Source organism: Podarcis vaucheri, assembly GCF_965113315.1.
Source record: "Podarcis vaucheri genome assembly, chromosome: 5".
Taxonomy (NCBI): Eukaryota; Metazoa; Chordata; class Lepidosauria; order Squamata; family Lacertidae; genus Podarcis; species Podarcis vaucheri.
This window is the reverse complement of record NC_138763.1, coordinates 86,498,884-86,518,157: the sequence shown is the minus strand read 5'-3', so window position 1 is coordinate 86,518,157 and position 19,274 is coordinate 86,498,884. Positions and strand designations below refer to the sequence as shown.

At 44.0% G+C, this 19,274-nt stretch overlaps 1 long non-coding RNA gene across 2 annotated transcripts in view; it reads left to right on the top strand.

The window, feature by feature from the left end:
* The window catches only part of LOC309533622, a 230,041-nt gene that overhangs the window by 20,769 nt on the left and 189,998 nt on the right, over positions 1-19,274 (top strand). The gene's annotated exons all lie outside the window — the stretch shown is intronic.

Genomic DNA, 19,274 nt, shown 5'->3' with positions numbered 1-19,274 from the left:
TATCTTTGGGTGAGCACATAATCTTTGAGCCTGGCTGTTTACATGATAACTCCCTCTGCACCGAAATGATTAAGAGCCCAGTTTTCTCAAATGTCATGAGCAATGACAGCGGAGAACACCAAAACAATGGCATTTGGAAATGAAGACATTTGTGAAATAAATTGATTTGTCTTATTATTTTAAAGGTTGTTCTGACTTTGCTTACACTGAACCTATCGATTTTTGTTGGCCTCCTCCTTCTCCACTACAGTTGCAACCGGAGAATGTGAGCCAAGCTATTCCCTCTGTGCCGCAAACACAATTTACTACAAGCTTAACAATGGTCTTGTAACCCTTTCTAGTATCTCCTGCCTATGACGGAGAAAACAATATGAAGGATGGCGTATTTTTGTTGGGCTGACTGCACTTTTAAAAGAGAGAACTTTAAAATGAGGTTTGGGAGAACAGCCAGGCCCGTTTGTAGTTTTGTCCTGATGTGCATTTTGAGAAGTTGTGGCTGGGATCAGCGTCGTACTTTAAAGTGACAACAGCGACAGCAGTTCAGAATGTTTGAACTGAAGTGCTTAATATATCATGATCTGAGAATCCTGACAATTGGGGAGAGTCTGATCAGGATCAGTTTTGCCAGGGGTTGAAGTGGTGGTGGTGGGGTCTCCTGGTTTACAGGTCATTTGCTTAGTTGGCAACATATAGTTTAGTTCCTCAGTCCTCTACAAGCACCCCACCCCTGAAAGAAACCTAGCTATTTACAACTAAATGATATTTTTGGCCAAAATTCAATGTTGTTAATTAATTAATATAGAACAATTCAAAATGAGGAAGTCTTCTAGGGGGAAGATACACCGGTAATCCACTTGTGCTGAGTTTGCTGCACTCTAGCCTCCTTCGGCAATGAGGGGTTTGGTGTTTTGGGAAAAGGAAAGCAATTGCAGCAGAAAGAGTGTAGGCATACCCATGGTATCCATAGGAAATTTGGATGCAGCATGCATGGCTATATCCCACACCACCCAAATTGTCTTGAGATGGTGGCCTAGAAGGTATTGATAAATCAGTATTAATCATCAGCATGCACCCTCATTACCACCCAGGCCCTTAGGGTCTCTGCACCCCATCTCTGTACCCCCACTCTCACACACATATACACACCAAGACACAGAACCAGAGAGAACAATGACCATTTATTGTCATGATGAAAAAGAGTACACAGCCCAAACAGGCAGGGAAAGCTTTCACAGCAGCAAAAACACCCCAAACTGAGCACCCCATGATCACACATAGACATAGCAAGGAGCCGGCAAGTGATGGGAAGGTGGAGCCACACTAGGAATGACAAAGGAAATTTCCTTCTGTCCACCTGTTCAACTCCCATCATGTAACAGTCTCTTGTTAAGAATGATTTTCATCTTGGTTCTCTACAACTGTTTTTTTTTATTAAAAAAAAATCATGTACACGTTATACATAATAGATACGTAAATTGCATAGCAATTTACGTTATTTACATATTCATTGATGTACAATTGTCACTGTCCTGACATGGGTCTTGCAGGTTTTCTTTTTTTCTGAAATACTGCATGCTGACTTTGTCACATACATACACGGCCTATAGTCACCAAGGCTGCAATCCTAACCATGTCTACTCAGAAGTAAGTCTCACTGAATTACTTCCATGTAAGTGGAGTTATGGTTGTAGCCTTTACCTGCTTCCCGCTATGAATTTTAAAAACCAATGAAATGCATCATTTATTCTTGTTCTTTGTCACGGAAAGAAGTATATTAGTTTCTTTTGTCATCTGTTGACTTTATTTGTGTTCCTCAGTTAAAAGTCTGAGGATTTGAAGCAGTCAGATACAAATCGTGTTTACTACAAACATTGAAAACAAATTAGCTTGAACATTATGTTTCAGGAGATGCACACATACGGTCATTTTCTGAAGAAAATACACATTTATGGAATAAAATCATGCACTACAGAAAGGGCTTGTGTAAGTGCACAATGTTTAATATGCCCACAGGAATTCTTACAGTCCAGGACACACACAGCAAAATACCAGCAGGGTGCGAACCTATCCTTCCTTGATGCCTGAATGAGGGAAAAGAGGCAGGGTTAAGTTTATACCACACTGTAAAATCCAGATAGTGAGACTTCAATCCTAGTCCCATTTACCTGGGAGTAACCCCAGTTGAATTCAGTGGAATTTACTTCTCAGAGACATGGTTAGAATAGATAGCTTTTTGATGGCCTATTAGCCACTTCATTAACTTTGTCTTTAAGGCGCTGCCAGGCTCTTTACTTTTGCTGCAAAATACTAAGAGAGGTACTCCTCTGGAAATTCATCAACTTTGAAGGGGAACATACAAGGAGGCAACTGATTTGTAAATATCTATCAGTGGATGAGAAATGCATCCCTCTATCATGCGTTACAACAGATGTATGAAATTGCATATATTTCTGAATCAGCGGACAATGGAATGAAAGAAAGGCTTCTGCAAAATAAATGAATTGCAGCAAAATGGAAAGTACCAGATGAAAATGCAAATGAATGTTGGAGCAGGCTGGGGTATGTCTGTTCATCCCTAGGCCACATGAGTTGAGGCCTGGTGCAAAGATCAGGCACAACAAATGACAAGGGAGGACGCTTCAGGTTGGCCACCAGTGCTCTACACCGGTACCACAGGCAGAGGGACTCACAGTTGCAGCAGTATGTGCACTGGTATGAGCAGACTGGCCCTTGCGTTGAGTCCTGTACCCAATTGCGTCGCCGGCTGCCTGCACCAGCTCATGTCCCTTCAGCATCTTTGGGAGAGTCATCCTACAGAACAGTGTCCATGGCATCTAGCAAGGCAGCTGGTGGGAGGATAGCAGTAACATCACTACCCACCCCTACTCATTCCTGCAATATATCAAACAATTGGATGGTGGAGGCTGCCTCTGACACAGGCCTCATCCTCCACCTGTTTTGTATGGATATAGCTGGTGTTGGCTTTTTTTTTTTTTTAGTCAATAAAAAAGCATTGTGGAAGCAGCAAATTACTGCAGCGTCCTTTCACAACCTTTTGCTTCCTAGAGCCTGACAAATGTTTCCAGTTTCACAGCCATGGTGGCATTTACTCCTGGGAGGTTGGGGGAAACAGTTCATGAAGTTCCCACTGTTTTCAAACTGGAAACATCTGCTGGCATTGCACTCTGTTTTGGCTGTTGGGTTCTGAAGCAGAGAAAGACCCTGTAACCTGATCAGCCCCTCTCTGTAGCAGGAGGTGTCACTGCCATGACTGATAATTACAGTAGATGGTTGCAGAGGAGGCAGGATCATTTGGCCAAACCGGCAAATGCTTTAAACGCTTAAAATGACCATATTTTCAAATGCAAAACCATGTCTGCCGTGTCTGCGCCTTGTCTCTGGCTGCAGCAAGAGGCACAACTGCTTTAATCAAGCTTGCAAAGGAGCAAAGTGTTTCCATATTTTTTATTTTATAATACAGACCATTGCTCTGTCAGGCGGTTTGAGGAGTGGGAATTCTTTTGCAAATAAAGCACAGGCTCTGAAGAGTGGAGGCTTTGAGGCCCACTTATATGGATATGCTGAAAACACCATATTCCTAGTTCATATTTTAAAAAAGAGAAAGCATGCTTACTTTCTACAGATACAGCATGACACCATCACATTTAAGCATTCTCTTTCCTGGATAGCCATTGTAGGTCAGTTTAGCCCCCTGCCTCTGGGTACAATACCTCTGGGCAATGTGAACGTATGAAGGCATAATGCCAGGAGTCAAAGGGATTTATTGTAGCATCTATGAACATCAGAAGGCAGGTGTTCCTTGGTGTTGATTAGGCTGGACTAGAATTTCTGGAGAGGATTCCAATTTTGGTAATCCATGGAAGAATGTTCTCTAGTTATTTTCTAGAATGGCTGGAATGTTGGGTCCCCATAAGTCTCTGGTCTTGTGATTTCCTTTATTCCCCCCCCCCCATAGGAACATAGAAAGATGCCTTATAGTGACTCAGATAGTTGGTCAGATAGTTGTTTGCACTGAATGGCAGCTGCTCTCCAGGATTTCAGACAAAGTTCTCTCCCAGTCCTACCTGGAGATGCTGGGGCTTGAACATGGGACTTCTGCATCCAGAGCAGATGCTCTATCACTGAGCTATGAGCCTTCCTTTTCTTCCTCCTGCCGAAGAGCTTTTTGAGTTTGTTTGATCCAGGGCTGTAGGATAACCAGCTTCATACAACCAGTGTGCTTAAGTTTAATGAATGCATGAAGGGGTTAATGCGGGGGTCGGCAAGGTTTGCCTCGCCTGGACCGGTTCACTCCAGTGGAGATCCTTCCATGGGCCAGATCGCGCGCCCGCAATTTCTGGCGCCGCGGAAGTGAGTCCTCGTGCCGCGCTGCACCGGTTTAGCACAGTGCGCAGGGATTCGCCGAGCGGGCGGCTAGGTTCGGGGGTGGCTCATGGGCCAGTTAAACGACCCCCGTAGGCTGCTTGTGGCCCATGGGCCTTAGGTTGCCGACCCCTGCGTTAATGCTATAGAGTAAGCCAGGGGTCCTCAAACTACGGCCTCCAGGCCAGATCTGGCCCACTAGGCTTGTAGATCTGGCCCACCGGCCGAAACACCATGCCAGGTTTACCTCAGTGGGCGGGGACTGACCTTAGTGGGCGGCGAGGCTTCCGCAGCTGAGGTAAATCCGGCACAGCGAGGAGTTTCCATTGAAAAGAACGTGCATGAGCATTCTTTCCAACAGAAACGCCGCGCAGGGTTTACCTCAGCAAGCGGGGACTGACTGAGGCTCTGAATGGGAACAAGCTCCTCAAGTGGCGGCGACTCTGCCAGTGAAACTCTGCGCTGCGTTGCATAGGAATTGGTTCATATTTTTTTCAAAATATAGTCCGGCCCCCAACAGTGTCTGAGGGACAGTGAACCAGCCTCCGGTTTAAAAAGTTTGAGGACCCGTGGAGTAAGCTCTCCTGCCAGGCTTAGCAAGGTCACTTCCCTTTACCTTGGGAGGAAATGGGTAGATGAGACCAATTCTCAGATGGCAGTGGAATTAGCAAGAAGAATCCCTCTGTTTAGCACCTAAGAGGGTCTGGCGGGAAGAAGGTAGTCTTTCATTTATCTAGGTCCTCAGTCATTCAGGGCGTGAAACACTAATGCCTTACCAAGGACACCTGGAATGAGTCCCACAAACTGGCAACCAGCACTGCTGTTTAAAAACATAAATTATATCAGTTCTAAATTGAACCTCACCCTGTAATATGACCACTGCATTTTGTACCAGATGAAATACTGTTTAAAAGGTAGCCCTGGTACTGGATATGCTTTGGGGGAGTCTTAGGTTGTTTTTTAAAAAGTTCTCTATATAGTGGATCAAATTTGGCATGTCCTGGGAGTTTCTCTTTTGAAAATTTATTCCAGAGGGTAAGCTGTGTTGGATCTGTTGCAGAAAAGTTTTAGGGCACCTTTCATAGGCCAGAACCAACTTCTTTTGAGTATTCGTGCACAACTTAGCGTAGCGGCTTTTAAGTTTCACTTCCAGGGATATAGTAAGTTAACAACAGCATAGAGGAGGTTGGGGTGTGTGTGTGTCGGGGGGTGGGGATTGCAGCAGCAACAGGCCTAGACCAATCTAGGCTGCTTCTCTCACTGCCTTTATTAGAGATGGGAATATTGTTTTATCTGCCAAGGAGTGTCTCCTACAATCAGTCTGACATGCATTTAGCTTCACAGCAGCTGTCACATATTATGGATTTAGTAAATAGGAGAGCTTAAAAATTCTGTTTTGCTGTCTATATATTCCCCCAATTTACTTACTTTTTCTTCTTGTAAACTCTGCACATTTTAATGTTACTTTAGTGGCTGAAATTGCTGTGAATACCTGGCAAGCCAGCCAGCCTAAGTGGAACTGAAATGCGGCATACAAATTCAATGTCAGTTTGGAACAATTAGCCAAATTTTGCTTATCTCCCCGTGTAGTAATAAAAGCTATTTGTTTCTATAAGGAATGGAAGTTTGTCTAGTCACTGAAGGGATATGTGATGATGACTGCTGGTGAAGAATAAATGGAAAGGCAATTTTTGCTGGGTGTGTTGACCTAGAAGCCACATTATTGTCGATGAGAATAATTAATATTCTTAGCAAATTGGGTACCTCTGGGATATGAACACGACAGCACCATCCCTGCTCGTGATTCCTGCCAGCGCTTCACTATGAGGCCTGGAATACCTACTCCCTGCCTTGCAGGTCTTAATTCACCTGGCTTGGGAGGGTGGGACTTTGACTGACTGCAGCTACAACAGCTGACGCTGCGGAACAGACTCTTGGGCTGCAGTCTTGTTTGCTGGGGGTTGTTGCTTTGGGTTTTTTGGTTTTTTTGCACCTTCATTTTAGATCTTGTGATTTATGTGGAATTTGTTCAGTTTGGTTGTGTATTTCTTAATGTTTTATTTATTGTTTATGGCTACTTTTGTTATGTTGAAGCTACATATATTTTTCCCCCCATGTTGTAAGCCGCCTTGCACACGGCTTGAACTATGGAAAGGCGGCATACAAGTAAAATATGTGTGCATGCATAGCAAAATCATGTAAAAATCCTTCTGGCGCTGTTATTTATTTCACAAAATTTATACACCCTCAAGGCACTGTACCACTCTTGGATTATAAGCAGGGGAATCACAGGGATCACCAACCCAGCACTCATGGGTAACAGGTTGGTGGTCCTTCTGTATTGGGAATTATTTTTACCTGGGAGTGAGTCCCATTAAACTCAGCAGATCTCACCTCTGAATAGACAAAGGTAGGATTGCACTGCTGGGCTCTTCACTGGTTTTAGATTTAGTGAGCTTCAGGGCACCAAAACCTACATTGCTTTTGAGAGAAGGATGAGCCCTGAGGAGACCCAGAGACTTCTCCTGAGCCTGTTGATTAATTTTTCCGTGTTTCTTCAGTGCTGTGGTTGGTTGGCACCATTTTTCAGGGCTTACCTAGGCAATTGAGGCTTGTGGGGTTTAAGATTATTTCTACTTGATCACGCTGTGATTCGGGGTTTGTGGTATATTATCATTTAAAAGGCTTGGGTGCCTTGTTCTCCCTTTGGGGTGCTTTCTCCGGATCCATCCTGCTTTTGGAAAAATCACCTTAGGCTTACTTTAAAAATAAATAAATCCCAAAATCATGTTTGCTATTTTATTTCAAATTATTTTCAGTAGAATGTTGTAATTCTACGCACTCTCCAAGCTACCTTTCAGCAATTTTTCGTAGATATCTGAAGACAACACCTCTTCCTTGACAGATTCCAAATGACCGCATTTGTTCCTCCTGCATAGAAAAATATGAGTTTCCTTCTTCATTTCATCATCCAACAATTACCATCTAGTATTCTTCCTTTCTCTCTCCCTCTCCATTTAACAAAACCCCAAAGTCAGTTGTGATCAAATACATAAAAAACAATAAGAACATAGTGAGTAATCACCAATGAAAAGTCATAACTTCTGTGGTTGTAAATCATGCCTGAACAATGCACTTTCTAACTGACATACCTTTACCACATCTGATCCGCGAACATACTTACTAGGCAGATAATGAATAACTTATTCTTGGACAGAGTGGCCTAGGTTTGATTTATCTCTTAGTATAAATAAATAAGAAAAGGCTGTCAAATCCGGGTGAATAAATCTCATCTCTCCAGGAAGGCTTGTGTATAAGGATGAAGGGGAGGAGAATAAGTGAGCAGGTGCTTTTACCTTAATTGGAGACAGAATTTTTTTTAACCCTTTTGAAGGAGTAAATTGTATTGTTTCTGAAAAATTAAAGGGCTCTGCAAATCACATTTTCAAGTAGATTCTGATTTCCTTTGCTTTCATGGAAGCCTTGAGATGCTGGAGTGATTTGGGTGAGGAGTTCCCCAGTTGAAGTTACCATAGTCTTGGGACAAGCACTCTTAAGTTGTTGTAGCTCAGTCAGTAGAGCACAAGACTCTTAACCTCAGGGTCATGGGTTTGAGCCCCACGTTGGGCAAAATATTTCTGCATTGCAGGAGGCTGGACTAGATGACCCTCATGGTTGCTTCTAACTATGATTCTATTATTGTTGCAGTTGTCACTAGGATGTTACTGGTCTGTTAACTCTATATACACACACACACACACACACACACACACACACACGTTTGGGTTATTTGACTCATTGGGAACTTCCTAATTCACCAGTGCCTCATTGCAGGCCCTGTTCAGTTAAGCTGGTTATTTCCTAGCCACCCCAGCTATTCATGTGATTCAGGACTGGTTTGAGCTTTTTTTAGCATTAGTGTTAAAGCCCGAGGCAAGGGCTGCAGGTACTTTCAAATTCGGTTGATTTCACTGATTTATGACAGTTGAATTTGAATTTGAATTACCAAATGAATATTTTAATCTTGCAAGCAATGTGTGCATTCATTCTGCTGTGTTTTATTGCCTTAATCCAGCAAGAGTGTGAGTGTGTGTGTGTGTGTGTGTGTGTGTGTGTGTGTGTGTGTTTGGGGGGGATTCCATGCATAGAAGTTGGCTTCCACTCCTGCAGTGGATACAGATAGGGGCTGCACATCTCTTGTGTCGATCCACATCATGCAGTCTCAATTAGACATGCTGAATGTGTCCTTTGAGGCAGCTGGGAGTGCACAACATCATCTAAGGGCACTAGTTGTTGTTGCTGTTGTTTTTGTAGGGTGCTAGGGACGCAGGTGGCGCTGTGGGTTAAACCTTGCCAATCAGAAGGTCGGTGGTTCAAATCCCTGTGATGGGGTGAGCTCCCGTTGCTCGGTCCCTGCTCCTGCCAACCTAGCAGTTTGAAAGCACGTCAAAGTGCAAGTAGATAAATAGGTACCGCCCCGGTGGGAAAGTAAACGGCGTTTCCGTGCGCTGCTCTGGTTTGCCAGAAGCGGCTTAGTCATGCTGGCCACATGACCCGGAAGCTGTACGCTGGCTCCCTCAGCCAATAAAGCGAGATGAGCGCCGCAACACCAGAGTCGGCCACAACTGGACCTAATGGTCAGGGGTTCCTTTACCTTTACCTTTAGCTGCATCTGGCCTGTTTAATATCACAACACATGAGTACACAACAGTCACGTAGATAGCTTTCTTATATTTATTGGTGATGGGTTCCTGAGAAGCTCAGAATAGCAAAGAAACATGGCCGCAGTCATACAGGTATGCAGGCAATACATTCAGATTGCCAGGCCACAGACTGAGTGGGACACTGTGCGTTGAAAGCTTCGAAAGGCGAGAGGTGGGAGAAGATTGGATGGTGAGGCTTCTTACAGCAATGTGATGGGGAAAATCAGAACACTCTTTGAGAAAGACTTCTCTTTGTTTCAGAGTTCTTAAGCACAGGATGGGGAAATTTGTCTGGGATCACATTGTTATGATTCTAAATCAGCCAGGGCCTTCATTTTTAGGAGTATACAGGCAGATTTTCTCATCCAGACTGGAACATGCACTTTATCACAGCAATCTATATATGTACATGTTCCCAAATGTTCCCTCTCTGCCCACCCCCATGTATGTCAAGTTGACCGCCTCATTGTCTACCACAGAACTCTATGGCTTGCACAGGATTCTGGGGTCATGTTCTAGGATATACTCTCTGTTCAAACAAGGTTCTGGCCTGCTCTGCTGACATGGTGACTTGAGAGAGGTTCTCAACAAAGACAGTCTACTGGGGTTGCCCATTGTGAAATGGTGGTAGGAGCCACAAAGTTCCTTTTTTATGCAGAGCTATCTCCAGAGAGTAGCACTGGTTGATTTCTCCACAGCCCAGTGCTGATTGATTTGCAGGGTTCCATCTTGCTCCTACTGAAGCTGCTGGGTGCAGTCATCATAAAGTTTGGGGTGTGGGGAGTTGTCCAAGATGGCGAACGGCACTTAGTCAGCGTGAGTGTGAGCTCCCTGTTTTATCTTTTAACATTGTTTTAATGAGTATAGAAACCTTTTAACTTTTAACTTTAGTTTTTAGTTTTTAGTTTTAGTTTTAAATTAGTAAGTAGGAGGACACCTTTTTCTATCGGGGAGACAACCATTAACCTTGAAACTGGGGCGGTTGCATGAAGAGAGAAATGACTAAGCAACTATACAGCCCTGCTTGTGGGAGAGGAACTGGGAAACGTACCAGAGATTCCAGAGATATAGACGACACAGAGGAACTGAGATGCCTGCCTCTTGCTAAACAAACAAAAATTAGTGAATCTGAAAGTACAAAGGATATTTTTAATATCCCGGTTTCAAACTCTTTCACACTCCTAGCAGAGATTAATGACGAGGAAACCAGTGTGAAAGAACCTTTTGATAACCTGCCTACTAAACCTTCAAGCAATAATAATACTGGCATCCACTCGAATGTTTGCACTAGAGCCCGTGAAAGCTGCATTGACGAGGTACTATTTGAACACTCGACTACTTTAGACCTGGTTGCTAGAACAGTGGACTACATCTTTAAATACATAAAAGACATCCGAGGATCCTTGGAGAAGATTATCTCGCTTGTATCCCTAACAGGTAAAGACAGTTCCCCTGATGTACCACCTGAGATGAAGCCCTTACAAATGCCCAGAGCACCCGCTTTACCTCATACCTCCTGTATAAGTCCTCAAGCTGCTGGCAATCAGAAAAGTGAGCAAGGTGAGCAAAATAAGAAGGAACAACACTCTGCACCTCCTCACAAACTGCTGCTGCAAGCTACCAAAATCTGCCTAACGGTTTGCCCCTTTAGAGGCAAGGTGATAAACTGGCACTATAAGAGTGATATAAGGAGACACCTAGCGGAGCTTCTGAGGGTAACCCCTAGCTCTATTGACCTGAAGCATATTGATCATATTAGCAGCAGACCTCAGAGGCAGAGAGTGCTGCTCTCCTTTAAAACCAAAAAGCTCCCTGCACTTATTATGTCCTCAAGAAGCCTTCTAATTAACTATGGAATCCTTGCTACAAGAGTCTTTACCAATACCAAGATCTGCCCCCTCTTACCAAACTGCTTGTTCAAAAAGAAAGCAGATAAGTCTGAGGGTCCGCCAATTGCCACGACCCCAACTCCCCTGGCTGCAGATCTAATCAGCTGGATTGACGCCCCCCTGCCTCCACTGACAAAGGCTATACATCTGGAGAATTCTACGGAGCGTGAGTTACTTCTATCCTTCCCCCAATTGCCAAAACGGGAGCGAGCAGAGATAATGGACAGATTGGACGAGTTGTTACTCTGTCTCCGTAACTCAGAAGATCATGCTCATGTAAATAAGATGAATTCCTCACCAATTGTAGATCAGTCTACACAAGCCCAAGTGGTACCTGCTTTAACGACCTTTGATCTGCAACCTGGCTGTACACGGCCTCGGGATGTCAAGCCCGGGCAGGATACAGTGGAAGATTCGACAACCCTCTGGTCAAACTCGGAAGCTGTGGCAAGACTGGATGCTCTTTTGGAGGCAAACCGAAAAGGATGCCTTCCACCTGCCTTACACTGCATGTTCCCTACAGCATCCGCAGATCCAAAAGGCCCACCCACCTCAATCTTAGAGCATACTTTAAATGTAGAATCTATGGACCTGTTGTTAAGTGATACTCCCGTGCACCAGAATCCATCCCTGCAGCTACCAATAATTAAGCCTCAATCCATGACTGCTGCTGCGGTAAGTGGTGCTCGGAAATTGCCTGGTAAGCAAGCTACAATTACTTCCTTCTTCCAGCCTATTGTCCCCCCTCGCCGCATGCATTCCCAGGCGGATTCTGCCGTGCTGGTTCCGCAAGGCCCAGCATGACTCGAAGGGATGACCAGGAGATCACTTACTTTCTTATCCTGGAATGTAGCTGGCATTAAACCTAAGCTGATGGATCCATCCTTTGTCACCTACATAAAAGGCAGTCGTATTCTTTTGCTGCAAGAGACCTGGGCTTGTGAGGGCTTCTCCCTATCAGGGTATAAGGGCTTCTACCTGAATGCACAACAGAATTTACTATCACCTGGCATACCACAAGGTGGGTTGGCTACCCTAGTTTCTTTGGCCTTAAACCTGCAGGTGGAACAAATCGACATCCAGTTGTCATCCATGCTGGGTGTAAAGCTACAAACAGCGGAGGAAGTGTTCGTGGTGATTAATGTTTATTTGCACCCAATCTATAAGAAAAACCTGGTGGACCAAAGATGGAGGGAAATTCAACAGACTCTTGAAACTCTCCTAGAGAAATATCCTGAAGCCACCTTCCTAGTTGCAGGAGATTTCAATGGCCGATTGTCTCACTCTGATAAATCATTATTTGCTAAATATAAGAAATATCCCTCACTACCCATTTTAACCTCAGACCTTTTACCCAGGAATTTTAAAGACAGTGTTGCTACATACGCAGGTTTTAAATGCAGACAAACTTTGATGGCTCTTAATTTTCACCTTTTAAACGGAGCTCTCAGTTCTGATTACCCTGCCGAATTTACTTTCTGGTCAGGCTCCCGAGCCTCTACCATAGACTTTATTTGGACATCAGTAGACCTAATTCCCAAAATTTCCAACTTTAGGGTAGTAACGAGGCTGGAAAGTGACCATTTTCCATTAGAACTTTCTCTGATCCTGGATGGAGAATTGGCTACCTATTCCTGTGTGCCTATTACAAATAACCAGCTTCAGATGAGGCCCACTGCCTTAAAATGGACCGACAATATGGCTCAACGGATTAATGAACTCCTTTGGTCTGACCAATTGCAAGAGACAAGGGACTCCCTTATCCAGGCAGTTGAGCCACTGCCAATATATGATAATTTAGTAGAACTGCTAAAACCCTCGTTGGCTAAGACCCCGGCAATGAATAGTAACCATTTCTCTCATAAAAAGTGGTTTGACGAGGAATGTAGGCACTTCAAGAACAACCTATATAACGAATTCTTGGCATATAGGGCATCAAATGACCCCGCACCTAGCAGTCACCTTATGAACCTCAAGAGAAGGTATAAAGCACTATTAAAGGAAAAGAAGCTTGCGGCAGAAAGAAATGATTGGAAGAACCTTCTAAAAGCTGCAGAAAATAGAAATCCCTCCTCCTTTTGGCACCAAATTTCCAAATACCTGGGTAGACCGTTGTCAAGGATAGAACCCCAAATTTCAGCTGACACCTGGGAAAGCTTCTTCTCCGATTTATATGCAGCTCACGCACCCAGCGGAGGAAGGTTAGATTTGGCCCCCTTGCCAGAGTGGTATCCTGTTACCTGCTCTGAAGTGGATACACTTATAGGCCAATTTGAGGCGGGCAAGGCACCCGGAGACGATCTCATTTCCATAGATGTTATTAAAGCCAATAAGGATTGGTGGTGTCCACCTCTAGCAGCTCTTTTTACTTATATAAACAAAACAGCACAATTTCCTCCAAGCTGGAACTCTGCACTGATTGTGTTAATTCACAAGAAAGGGCCGCGCACAGACCCGGCCAATTTTAGACCAATTAGCCTGCTAAATGTTATCGGGAAGATCTATTCAAGATTTCTACTTAACAAATTAACGACCTGGATGGAAAGCAACAATATCATCGCAGAGGAACAGGCGGGTTTCCGCCCTGGAAGATCAACAACAGACCAAATCTTAATCCTAAATCACTTGGCCACCAAGTACGCTGGCAATGGCCTAAAAGCCCTCCACGTCGCCTTTATAGACTTTAAGCAGGCCTTTGATCTAATTCCCAGGAACCAGCTATGGACAAAATTGGCAGCGACATCTATCGACCGCCGCCTTCTCTTGCTGATTATTAATTTGCATACAAATACCCTCTTGAGGATTAGGATAGATAGTAAGGGGCTAGTCTCCAATCCGGTTGCCACCACTAGGGGGGTAAGACAGGGCTGTTTGCTTGCCCCTGCTCTGTTTAATTTCTATATTAATTCGCTAGTGGTGCATATGGCAAATGCTGATTTCCATCCACCAAAACTGGCAGGACGAGCCTTAAATGTCCTACTGTATGCGGATGATGCCGCCCTATTAGCTACCTCCCCCATCGGATTAAGGAGGATGCTTCGAGCTCTTCATGAATATGAGACCCAACACGAGCTCCAATTAAATTATGCCAAGACCAAAATAATGGTCTTTGCTGCTCGACCAAAACCTAATTTATGGTCAATCAATGGTATTCCTTTAGAGTAGGTCAGTTGCTTCAAGTACCTGGGTCAGGTTGTAAGATCAAATAGGTCCTTCCTGGCGCACAGAGAATACATAGCCTCAAACGCATCCAAAGCAGCCCTGGTGATTAGAACCCTGTACTCCAAGAAACAGGCACAAACTGTCAAAGTAGCCTTACGTCTCTTTAAAATGAAAGTCCTCCCTCTTCTGCTGGTGGGCATTGCCTTGGGCTCACGTAGGGACTTTGAAAAATTGGAATCTATCCAAACCCAATTCCTCAGGGCCATACTCAGGATCCCCCCCTCCGTGGCAGGCGCGATCATGAGACTGGAAACCGGTTGCCAAGCCTTTAGGTATGTGGCCCTGAAAGCGAAGTTATGGCTATGGCTCAAGCTCTGTTTCAGACCGGTGGGTTTGGCCCCCTTGATTCTGAGGGATAACTTTAAATCTCCATGGGAAGAGGAGATAGTGGAGGAAGTGCAGAAGTGCGGGTTGTCCTCCCTTTATATAGAGTCCATGACGTATAGCCACGCAAAGGCGGTGATCGCGCAAAGATTAAGGGATATTGCCAGACAGGAGGACATAGCCCGTGTGAAACCTGGGTTGTTTCTGGGGGAGCAGTTGTATCGGGCTGCTCCAGCTCGCTACCTGGCGGATATCCACTACGTGGAATACCGCAGACTATTTACTGCGGCTAGGCTGAATGTTCTTGACTCGGCGGTCCTGAAGGGAAGATATGGAGGAGTCCCGTATGACCAGAGATTATGCCACTGTGCATTGGGTGAGGTAGAATCCACAGAGCACATTTTATTGAGCTGTCCCTTCTACAACGATTTAAGACAGTATCTTATAACTCCATACTTACCCCAGCTCAGTTCCCGACAAAGAGGAATGCAGACAGCATATCTGCTAAATAAGTCTTCTGGGAAAACAACCTTGTCAGTGGCTAAATTTCTTTTCCTGGCACTCAAGTGTCGGAAACGTATAACTGAATGCTTTGACGTGGGTTATCTGTGAGAGGTCTAGTACTGTGTCCCTACCTTACTTATGTACCCCCTATGATGTTATAGTTTTTAATTATTGTGTAATGTTTTAACTCTGACTATCGGTCGAATAAAGAAATTGATTGATTGAAGTTTGGGGTGTGGAGCTTGGTCTCATCAGTATGCTGATGTCACCCAATTCTGTATGTCCATTACATCAGAACCAGATGTAGCTTTGTTGGTGCTGAATCAGAACCTGGAGGTGGGCAAGGTGGGGGCCAGTAAGCTGAAGCCGAATCCCAGTAAGATGGAAACACTGTTGATGGGTGGTTCTTGCATCAGGAAACACACTATTCAACCTGTTGTGGATGGAGTCATGTGCCTCCTAAAGTACCATGTGCGTAGCCTGATTATTCTCCTTGATCTGTGTTTGTCGTTAGGGAGCCAGGTGGCCTCTGTGCCTAGCAGCACCTTTTTCTAGCTAAGTCTGCTTTGTCAGCTTTGGCCTTTTCTGGGATAGCCTGGCCACAGTTTTGATTCTCCACTAACCTCTCATCCTGACTACTGTAATACACTCTGTATGGGGCTGCCCTTGAAAATAGCCAGTATACTGCAGCTAGAGCTGAATACTGACACCTCAGTGAATAGTCACATAACACTAGTTTTGTGGAATCTGCATTACCTGCCCATATATTACCAGTCCCAAGTTAAGGTTCTTATGGTGATGTATAAAGCCTGAATCACTTGGGATCTGAATATCTGAGAGCACACATCTGCAAATACCAACCTGTCTGGGCTATTATATCAGCACTCCCAGCAAATGTTTTTCACTGTATGAGAACCCAAGATGGGGCCTTCTCGGTGGTGGCACCCCATTTAATGGAACTTCCCCTAGTGGCATGGATGAGCCTTTGTCACTACCTAAAGAAGTTTTTATCCACATAGACCTATGGTAGATCTAGTTGGCTGTTATTTATGGATTTTAAAGCTTTGATGCTGCCCTATTCTGTAGGTTTTATGGTATTCTTATATTATTTGGTGTTTTATTCCATTTCATAATTTCTATTGCACCTGTTCAAAATGTATCATTTATATTGACATTATTTATTATTGTTGGGTTTTTGGAAGCCCTTTGGTGATCATTTTCCTTGATGAAAAGTGGTATACAATTGCTTGTATAAATAAATAAAAATAATAATTTGGGTAACTTCTTTTGGTGAGGTGCATCGCTTAGTGGGCTGTCTGCATATTTGCCTCCAAGAGATTGGGGGCAGTTTGTAAGAGTTACAGTGATAAATAGGTAGTGGAAATTTTAGCTTTGAACACCCAGCTGAGGTGAGAAGCTTTCTTTAAAGATCAACTTACATCCTCAGTTGTCCTCTTACTTTCCCCATTGACATTAGATATGATTTACAGCTGTGCAAAGTGAGTTTTTGAGTAAGACCCCTCCTCTCCCAATCTGCTACATAGATCATTCTTACTTGATAAATGAGTCTCAATTAGTCTAAAGCATTTGCTGACGTTCCGTGCATGTGGGGGTTCTAGAATTCTAAGACGGTTTGTAGACCCAGAAGCAAGATTGCTGTATTTATTTATTTTTATTTTAAATCGCCCTGCTCAGATTCATTAGGTGGGAAAGCCAGTATTGGCTTTCATGGCATAAGTTAAGCTGCTTATGTATACAATGCTGGCAGCAATATGGATGGAAAAAGCATGTGTTGAATACATCTCGAGTGTCTTGGGTCTCTGAAGGTCACTCTGCTAAAGTAATATATAGTGCCAGTATTGGTGGCTCAAGGTCAAGTCAGCTTGCTTTTCATAATGCATAAACCTGAAGCTCTCTCAGACACCAATCATCTGACCTAAAACCTTGGAACAAATATTTTACTAAGTAAATCAGTGAGCATGCTGGCATTTCTATTAACCTTCAATGCACTGGTGACAGGAAATGAATAATGATAAATAATAACTCAGGCCTGTAAATCATACTTAACATCACAGGCAGGAAAGGGGGGAAATTCTGGTAGGCTACCATCTGTTAAGAGTAGAGCTGGAAGAGCTTGCTTGGAGAAAACAAAGGGGAACGCACTTGCCCCTTTTCCCAAAGGCTTCCCAAGGTGCCCTTAATAATACAGTGAAAGGAAACATTGATTTGAAAATATAGGTTTCCTAAACCAGACTGAGGTAGGTTATGTAGGGGACCTTCATGTGAGGCGGTGAGATTGTTTTCAGTCCCTAGTCAGCAACTTATTTTACTAGGTGTCATATCTGTGACAGGGCAGGAGCCAAAGGGCCAGCAAAACAAGGCTGTACCTATGGACACACTCCCATATGAAGTATGGCAGAGGCAAAAGGCTCCTGAATCCCTCTTTGTCACTATGAACACAGCAAAGGATTTAGCAGAGCCCTCTTCTTATGATGAAATTTAGCTGTTCCCTTCCATTCCACTTGTCCGTGGGTATGAACAGCTGAGACACGCTGCCATTGTCTCCTGCTGTTTAGGGAGAAAGGACTGAGACCCCTTTGCCTTACCTGGAGGAAAGTGGCTGGAGTACAGTTGTCCTTGAGACTGGGGGCGATGCTGGTGGATACTGTGTCATTAATTGTTGATGGTTGCACTTTTAATTTCTTGCTTTTCTGTGTGTTATCTGTTGCCTGAGACAAAAAATAAATCCAACAGATTTATTTTATGTTAAATATGCATTGTATTTTATTTCTTGTCCCAAATGAGTATGCAAGCATCATTCCCTGGGGCCCAATTCATATGGGGGCCCCAGTCCTTGCAGCACAGTTACTGCCAGGGCCCTGAATGGTGAATGCATGGTTACCTCTATGTGGGAAACAATGTATGTGTAGATATGAACCCTGCACCTCACTTTTGCTATTCTCTGAAACTATCCCAGAAGTTGGAATGGAAGCACTTAGTCCTTTTTTATAGAAGTTTTATTTATCTGTTTATATGATCATGGATAGCCTGCATCATCAGCCCTAGAAAGGGCTCTCAGAGTAGCCAACAGAGCATATGAAAACACCAAATCACGTTAAGAGTAAAATGAACAGTATCAAATGAAGCACAAAACTAATTCCACTGCAGCACACATGGCAGCAGCCACAGATGACGACAACCTTCAAAAACGAGAAAGTGCATTAGAGAGAAAATGTGTGCCTAAACAAAGCTGTTTTCACTTGTCACCTATATCCACACAGCGAGGAAGGCCTGCCAAAGTTCCTGGAGCAATGTACTGTATTCCATTTCCTATGTACTGCCGTAGAGAAGGCCTGGTCCTGTGCCCCTATCCTGCACATCTTTGCAAGCAGCAGGGCCACTTCTGATTATCACAGTGTACAGGAAGAGAAAGCTCAGTAGTACAACACCTGCTTTCCATGCTGAAGGTATTAGGTTCAGTCTTCAGCATTTCCAGGTAGAGACTCCTGCCTGAAATCCTTTTGAGCCCTGCCAGTCAGTGTATAAAATACTCTGCTAGATGGACCATTGCTCTGATAAGGCAGCTTTCTGTGTTCCTATGTGCAGAAGGAAAGGGTCCTTCAGATCACTTAGTCCCAAACTGTTAGGGCTTCAAATGTGATAACCATCATTTTGAACTGGAACCAGGAGCCAGTGCAATTGAGATACAACTTGTTACATGGTCAGGTTCCTGTCAGTAGCTTTGTCACTGCATCCTGCACCTGCTGAAGCTCCTGGACATGATTTCAAGGACAGCCCCACATAGAGCCATTGCAGTAATCTTATTTTGAAGTGGCCAGGGTATGTACAACTCTGGCAAGATCAGCTCTGTCTGTAAAAGATTGTGGTTGGGACATCAGATGCTCTTGGCCACCACCACAACAACCTGCTTATCCAGGAGCAAAGCTATATCCAGAAAAAAAACTCCCAGAAGTCTATTACTTCTGGTGGAGTACAGTGCTGTCCAAAGCTGTAGTGAATGGGATGAGCCTCTGGCTCTTGTGGACATAATTCCAAATGTTTCTCTTGTAATCCTGTTGCTTTTAAAACAAAGGCTGAAGGTGACTCACTCTTTCTATAGCTACCTTCAGATGTATGCTTCTTGGGGTTTGAAGCTGTGTGATACGTTGCTTAGTGTTACTCTAGTCTAGAGAACAGTATCCAAAATCTAGAATGAAAACTACTAAAAAAATTATGCAGATTACCAAGT